Source organism: Callospermophilus lateralis, assembly GCF_048772815.1.
Source record: "Callospermophilus lateralis isolate mCalLat2 chromosome 17 unlocalized genomic scaffold, mCalLat2.hap1 SUPER_17_unloc_3, whole genome shotgun sequence".
Taxonomy (NCBI): domain Eukaryota; kingdom Metazoa; phylum Chordata; class Mammalia; order Rodentia; family Sciuridae; genus Callospermophilus; species Callospermophilus lateralis.
The window spans coordinates 1,336,018-1,344,368 of NW_027510161.1; the positions used below are offsets into that span (position 1 = coordinate 1,336,018).

Here is an 8,351-nt window from a genome sequence, read left to right on the forward strand (position 1 = left end):
AGAAACCATCCTACTGATTACTAAACACTGCAAAGGATTGTAAGAAGTAATACAATAGTTATGGTTTTAAGCCACTAAGGCTTTGGGTAGAATGTTCAGTACTGGGCAGAATACTTTTACTTTCACGAGATTATCATTTTGTAGAAATGATAATGTTGAATGAAGCTGGCTGATTTCTCTGAGGGTGGAGATCTGCTGACAACTAGCAACCCTCTAGAGCCCTTTGGATGTAAATTTTATTCAGATGATTTTAATAATGAAACATGGATTATGTTACAGTTTAGATATGAGGTGTCTCCCAAAAGCTCTTGTGTGTGACAATGAAAGAAAGTTTAGAGTTGAAATGATTGGGCTATGAGAGCCTTCACCCAATCAGAGCCTTCACCCAATCAGTCCCTGATAGGGACTAAATAAATGGTAACTGAAGGCATGTAGGGTGTGGTTTAAGAGGTGAGTCACTGAGGGTGTACCTTTGAGGTGGGTGTTTTGTTGTGGTGGGAGGATTATGTTTTTTTCTCTGTCTCTGCTTCCTGATGGGCATGTCCTGAGCCACTCTTATCCTCTACACCTTTCTGCTCTGATGGTCTATTTCACTTCAGGCCCAAAGCAATGGGAACTGGCCATCTATGGACTGAGACTTTTGAAAACATGAGCCCCAGATGAACTTTTTCTCTTCAAAAATACTTTTTTCATGTATTTTGGTCACAGTAGCAAAAAAGGTGACTAAAACAGATTAGTAGTCCTTTCTTTTCCTACATGGAAATCATCAGTAGTGCACACTTGTTGGGGATGAGCTCAATGATTCAAGAACAGAAGAAATAATGAGGCACAGTTCAGCTGTATTAAAGCAATTGTTCAGTGTAAAGTTTTAATGAAATATTTAATAAAGTTTTAATGTAATAAAATTTTGTATGAAATGCTTTGGAGCAGTTAAAAATGTTGTAAATGGAATTTTAAAAATGAGAAACCTGCTTTGAGGATTGTGGCTCATGTTTGCTGTCTATTCATCCCTTCTCCTTCAAAAACAATATTTCAATATTGTTTAAAGTCACATTTTCCTTCTTGAAGCTCCTGTGACTTGTATGCTGTGAGTGAATATGGATTAATCCAAGTCAACAACACAATCATACTAGTGGTTTGTTTAGGAATAGCATGAATTGTTAGTCCTGCTAAGAAACTGCTTCTTCCTCTTCTCAGAGGAATCAAGGAGTGAATCTCCCTCTCCTAATGAACATTAAAGGTCCTATTTACAACTGACAGTTTTGTAACAATGAAGGGAACTAGCTTTCAAATGATAGCAACACTATGGATGGCAGAATAGAGCCATGGGAAAAACTTGGTTATTTAAGTTCTTTGTGTTAGGTCGGTGGTGGCAACTTGGTGGACACTTAGAACAAAGCAGCCTGTGTGGGAAAAGAACATCAATCAGGTGCCGTAGGAAATGCCTGTCAATCAGCCAGTCTCCTGATTAATGCCTGTCAATCAGCAGGACCCTCTGGCTAATCCTGGAGTTCAGCCAACTCCCCTGACCAACTCCAATGGAGCAAGGGACCTAAAAACAACTTTTCCTGTCCCAAGTCCTTCCCTTCCTGCTGTAAGCCCCATAAAAGTCCAGTCCTGTTGAGCTTCCACATGGTTTCTCCTCAGACCCTTCTCCTGTCTACTCTGTGGGTCTAACCAAGTTCTGTCTGGGAGTGATATCTCAATAAAGCCTTATTCAGTGGACCTTTTAAATCTGCCTCCTTTGGTCGCTGCCCATCTAGCCTGATCTGACATTTTGTGGGTCACTGAATTGACTATTTTCACAGCATAGCCTACTGTGAAGTTTTCTTGTGAAGACTAATCAATTTGTAATTATTTGTCAGATTAAGTCCTGATGGATTTAAGAAAATATATTACTTTTAGTGACTAGATTTTATTGAGCTATAGTTTACATAAGTAAAAGGCTCACACTTTCCGAGTATAGTTCCATGATTTTGTCAAGTGCATGCGAACCTGTAACCACTATGATTATGATTATCTACAATAAAGATTTCTATTATTGCCCAATATTCCCTGTCCTAACTGTATGAATGCAGTGTTCTGATTCCTGCTTTTCAAATTCCATATTAAACAGATAATAAAGTTTGCTTTTTCTTTTTACTTTCTTTATCTCAATATGTTTGTGAAATTCTCCTAAGTTTTTTGTATTTTTTCATTGGTAGATTAAATAATTTTTATGGAATTGTGTTTCATTGTAACATGATCTGTAACAAGATCTGTTTATCTGATTTGTTGTTGGGCAAGCTTTGAATTATTTCTATATCTTATATGTTGTGAATAAAGCTTCTTATTTTACATGCCTGTTTGTGCAACTCTGCATTTATTTTTCTTAGAAATGTGCGCGGGGATGGAATGTATTTACACCAGAGTATTATAGAGAATAGTATTACTGCCCTAAAATTTCTCTGTGTTTCATTTATTATCTTTTTCTTCCTGACAACTCCTGGAATTTACTGATTTTTATGTTTTTGTCTTTTACAGATTGTCATGAGTTGGGACTTACACAGATTTTTCCAATGTCTTCTTACCATTAGTAATGTGCATTTAAGATTCCTCCATTTTATTTTATGGCCTGTTGACATTTCTTTTTATTGCAGAAAATATTCTACCACAGTTTATTCATCCATTGAAGTATATGTTGATTGCTTCTTATGTTTGACACTTAGGAATGAATTTTTATTTGGCCTCTTGTGTGGGTTTTTGTGTGGAAGTGTTTTCAATTCATTTGTATTAACACCTAGAAACGCTCTTGTTGACTTGGGTGTTAAGACTAAGTACTGTCTTACAAAGTGGCTATCATTTTGCATTTAACCAGCCAGGAATCAAAGTGTTCCTATTGTTACATTTTCTTGCTAGCATTTGGAATTGACAGTGTTGGTGAATGTTGTCCATTAATATGTGGGGTGTGTTGTCTAATTTTTAAAATGTTTTCCTCCCTATCAATTAAACAATGTAAACTTCTTGATTGTAGTGACTTTTATTTGTTCACTGTTGAGTCCTCAGAGACAATACAGTATGTGGCCCCAAGTTGTCACTCAATAAGTATTGATTGAAAGAGAAAATGAATGTCTCTGCAGGAGTGGTAAAGAGTTGTCCATCTCTGTCTGGGTAAATTTCACACAGAGTAACATGTTAGAAAATTTATCAAGTTTGGAAATTTAAGCTAAATCCTACATTCTAGCTTTTGTCAATAATGAAGTTCAGACATCCGCTGCCTGCTCCTCCGCCTCCGCAGAGTCACGGCGCCAGCCAGCCAACTCTGGCCATGGACCGCCCGCAGAGCGACAGCTTGCTCCAGGATCTGACTGAGGCCTTGAAGGAGGCCACCAAGGAGGTGCACGCTCAGGCAGAGAATGCCGAGTTCATGAGGAACTTCCAGAGGGGCCAGGTGACCTGAAAGGGCTTCAAGCTGGTGATGGCGTCCCTGTACCATGTCTATGTGGCCCTGGAGGAGGAGATGGAGCGCAGCAAGGACAACCCCGTCTTCGCCCCACTCTACTTCCCCGGGGAGCTGCACTGCAGGGCTGCGCTGGAGCAGGACATGGCCTTCTGGTATGGGTTGAGCCGGCAGGAGGCAGTCCCCTACACGCAGCCACACGCTGCTAGGTGGACCGGCCCCAGCAGGTGGGGCGCAGGGAGCCGGAGCTGCTGGTGGCCCACACCTATACCGGCTACCTGGGCGACCGTCTGGGGGCCAGGTCCTCAAGAAGATCACACAGAAGGCCCTGGACCTGCCAGCTCTGGAGAGGGCCTGGCCTTCTTCACCTTCCCCAACATCGACAGCGCCACCAAGTTCAAGCAGCTCTACCGCTCCCGCATGAACACTGTGGAGATGACCCCCGAGGTCAGGCAGAGGGTCACCGAAGAGGCCAAGACCGCGTTCCTGCTCAACATTCAGCTGTTTGAGGAGTTGCAGGAGCTGTTGAACCAGGACCCCGAGGGCCAGTACCCCTCATAGGCAGCAGGCCTTTGCCACCGTGCCAGCAGCTGGCTGCAAGGTGAGGGCTTCCTGGGCTCCCATTGAAAGGGAGGAACTGCTGGGGTCCTGCCCTAGCGGGGTCCAGGGAGCCCTGAAATTGGCTTCTGCGAAAAGGATGAGACAGGAGTCTTCAGTTTAAATTTTTCTAGGATGTGAGCTTTAGTTATCAATTATTAGGGTACAGAATTATTAATAAAATGCATCACTAATTTAAAAAAATGAAGTCCAAGTGTGATGTCTGTCATATGCATACATCTATTTGGTTAGGGAAAAGGGAAGAGAGGGGTATTATTTATTGGCTCCCTAAAGCCACAATCACAAGTTCCATAAAAGATGAAATAAGTAGAAATTTTTATTTAAAAAAATTTAAACTAGACTTATGTTAAACTGATACATACATCTCCAAATTGTGCATATTATGGGTTACTATGTAAGGTTTCAATATATGTATGCATAGTATAGGGTCAAGTTAAACATACCTGCCTCTTCAAACATTTATCAGTTCTTTATGTAAAAAACTGTCAAAATCCTTTTTAAAAAAATTTAAAACAATTGTTTTTTAGTTGTAGATGGACTCAATACCTTTATTTTATTTATTGTTTTGTGGAACAGAGGATTGAACCCTGTGCATCACACATGGTAGGCAAGAGCTCTACTACTGAGCCACAACCCCAGACCTCAAAAATTTTTTTCTAGCTTATTTTTATTGATGCGTTGTAATCTAGGGCACAAAGCAGTGTCTGCTTTCCAGATCAGAGCTGTGCTGCAGATGTTAGTAGAGGGGCAGCCTGACAAGTAAAGATGCTGCAGACTTCCCAGCAGAAACCTGAGAACACTATATGTATACATTCCCCTATTCAGTATCCCAGATTCGTGAGGTAAAATGTTTTTATAACAAGTCCTATGAAAATTGTTTTTCGGAAGTAGCATTACCCAATCTGTCCTAAAGGAGCATGCATCAGTGACAGATAGTGGGAATTTACTTCATTGTAATACTAAAGTCTTCATGCGGGAAAACCCGAAGGCTCATTTCCATAACATGGAAAGTATAAAGTAGCATGTTGTCAGACTTCCTTGTGCAGGAACATCCCCACCCAGGTTTGTGATGATGTCTTCTCTCCACCAGGTCATGACTTCCCTGCCAAATAAACTGCAGCTTGCTCTGGCAGCCAGCAGGGCTTTGGGAGCGATTCCCCATTTGCAAACAAATTGGTTTCATATCATCACTGTTCTTGGTGTTATGTTCTGCCTGGATTCTCACCAAGAGGTGGATCCATTAAGTTGGGTCACACTGTCATTGTTCAAAAAACTAGAAGAATTGTGATGTGTGTAGAGGGGAGCTGTCAGCCCATCATCCCTAAGCTCTGGGTTCTTGCTGCTTATGGGGAAGGTGCAGAACGCAAAAGCTGGGCAAGTGGCATCTACAGATCCTCAGCTTCACCGAAGTGTTTCAGGCTAGCCTTGTGCCACAACCTCGGGGATGTGCAATCATTTCTCCTGCTCACCTTCTGAACCCAGGCCCAGGGTTTACTGCTGCAGCTGCTACAGGACCTTGGGCACCTGCAAGGTGGTTTCTGTTTCAAGGACAGTACCCTGCAGCAGTATTCCCATACCTCTTCCTGGAGACGAGCCTCTTTCTCCAAGAACAGGGCCAGAACTGAGCTTTTGGGTTCTGGTTCTACTTTGGGATGTTGTTGCCCACAAAACCCTCCATTCAGGGAACTGTCTCTGGAAGGACAGATCATTGGCAGGACTGGCCATTTTCAAAGAACATAGGTCCTGGAACCTTCAAACTTAGCAACTGTGTTTGAAGGATCTTCATTATGCCTCCATGTGCTCTGGTTTGTCCAGGTTTCACAGCCTAATTTTTAAAAAGTCAGTTATTGAATATTCACAGTTATTTTATCCTTAAATTCTAATTTTTCTTCAAAAATATCTGTTTTAATCAACAAATTAATTAGGCATATTAATAGGATTCACTGAGATATTTTCTTAACCCATTTTCATATCCATACCTCCTCTTCCACTCCCTCCATCCCAGCAGACTTCCCAGTTGCTAGTAATCACAATTTTACATTCAGGTAAACTTTTCACATATTTTGTTTTAATAGGAGAGAAAAGAAGATACTTTCTATGTCTGGTTTTTTTTTTTTTTTTTTTTTGCCATGATTTTCTCCAGCTCCATTTTCTTTCTTTTTTTTTTTTTTTTTTTTGGAAAATGACAGGAATTTTTTTCTTTTTAATGAGTTAATAATACTCTATTGTGTATATATACCATATTTTCTTCATTCCATCTATTGGTTAATGGATACCTAGATTGATTCCATGTGTTAGTTAAGAATAGTACATGCCCTCAGTGTAACTGACTCTTTTGTAAGCTGACTTCATTTCCTTTGGATATGTACCCAGGAGTTATGTTGATTGATCATGTGATAGTTCCATGTTTAGTTTTTTGAGGAACCTCTATATTGTTTTTCATAGTGGGCATATCAACTTACGTTTCTATCATCAGCACATAAGACTTTCCTTTCTCTATGGTCGCACCAGCATTTGTTAATTTTTGTTGTTTTGATAATAGTCATTGTAAATGGGGTGAGCTTTTATCTCCTTTCAGTTTTGGTTTGCATTTCCCTGATGGCTAATGACATTGAGCAAAATAAAATATATTTATTGGTTATTTGCATATTTCTTTTGAGAAGTGTGTATTCAGATTATATACCCATTTTTATTTGGATGACTTGTTTTTGTTGTTAAGTGTTCTTTTATCATCTTTTATAGTTCAGATAACAAACATGTATAAGATTCATAGTGGCAAAGATTTCCTCCCTTTGTGTAGGTCATCTCCTCACTCTGTTGATTTTTCCTTTGCTGTGTAGAAGCTTTTTAGATTGATATAATCCAAGTGTCAGTGTTGCTTTTGATTCCCATGCTTTTGGGAAATATCCAACTTTTGATCCTACCTGGAAAATCATTGCCTGTACCCATGTCTTGGAGAACAACATTAAGGAAGGTTAAATTGGAGAAGGGTAAGGAAGTTAAGAGTTCTTTAGCTTGCTTGTCCTAAAGAGAGCTGAGAATGTTTTCTCTTCCTTCACAGTCAGATGACCTGATCATTGAATTTATTTCTTCATCTTTAAGGGGAATTGGAAAAAATGGCAACATTTTATACCCACTTCTTCCATCTCCCCCTGTGATTTGTTTTATCTCAAAGCAACCATGGGAAAAACTTTGGGTTTCTATCCTGTTTCTCAAACTTTGTTTCATCATATGCTACAGCTATGACTATCCTATCACTAACAGTGCCCTGCTGAGTTCAAATCCACTTTTTATGGAGGTCCAGTTATGGAGATCTGTTTAATTAAATCATTGGCTATTGATGATGGCACTTGGTTCCTCTAGCAAGCAGCTCCAATTCTGGAAATATCTTGAGGACCATCAAGAGTCACATAATTGGCATAAGGTCAGGCATGGCTGAAAGGAGCATGTGATGAATAAAAAAACTTTCTACTATTATCTTTATTTTTCCAAACCTATTTTGGGAATTTGGGGGAGGAAAACCCAAATATTATTTTAAAAAGATGATTTTAATACCCTTATGACTGAGAAAATTTTAAGGTGTTAGAAACTCTGTGCCAAGCACTGAGGTTTGAGACAAATGTATATTTCTTTTTATAACCCAATATTGTGAGTTCAATGTCCATATATCCATAATAGATTTCCATGTATTCAGACTGCTTCCTTAAGTAAGTGGAGATGTTTTTGGTGTTACTAAAGGAAAAAAATGTACATAATCTACATTCTACAATCTGCAAAATATTGAGGCAGGATCTCAAAGTCCTTGACTTGAAGTCTGCTTCTGAATTTAAACCATTTCAGGCTTCCCTTTCCCTGAGGAGGGAGTATTAAAAATTTTTATTGACCTTTGCCTAATATCATCTTGACTGACACCTGTAACAATATTAACATCAAGTGCTGTAGTACTGCCAAGAGGAGCAGAATTTTTATTTTCTAAGCAAATGACAAATCTTGTGAAACAAAGAAAATGTATGGATATAAAGCACCTCCAGTAGGTACCACTGGCCTTAGGGATATTTTGCTTGTCAACCCCTGAAAGGAATTTTAAAAGACCATGTAGCCTCTTATGCAATTTTATATGTAAAATATTTCTTCATGTTATAGAAGCAAAGATTTCAACTTTGGAACTTTGTAAATACTGACCTTTAAAGTTATTATACCTCTTTTATTTATTTATTTATTTATTTTTTATGGTTATCTTTTATTAGATAAAGGTGCCAAAAAATACATTGGAGAAAAGATAGCCTCTTTAACA

The 8,351-nt window shown here is 39.2% G+C and overlaps 1 pseudogene; it reads left to right on the top strand.

Annotated features, from left to right (window-relative positions):
• The first annotated feature begins 3,307 nt into the window (after positions 1–3,307).
• Positions 3,308–4,019, top strand: LOC143386087 (heme oxygenase 1 pseudogene; annotated as a pseudogene).
• The last annotated feature ends 4,332 nt before the right edge of the window (positions 4,020–8,351 follow it).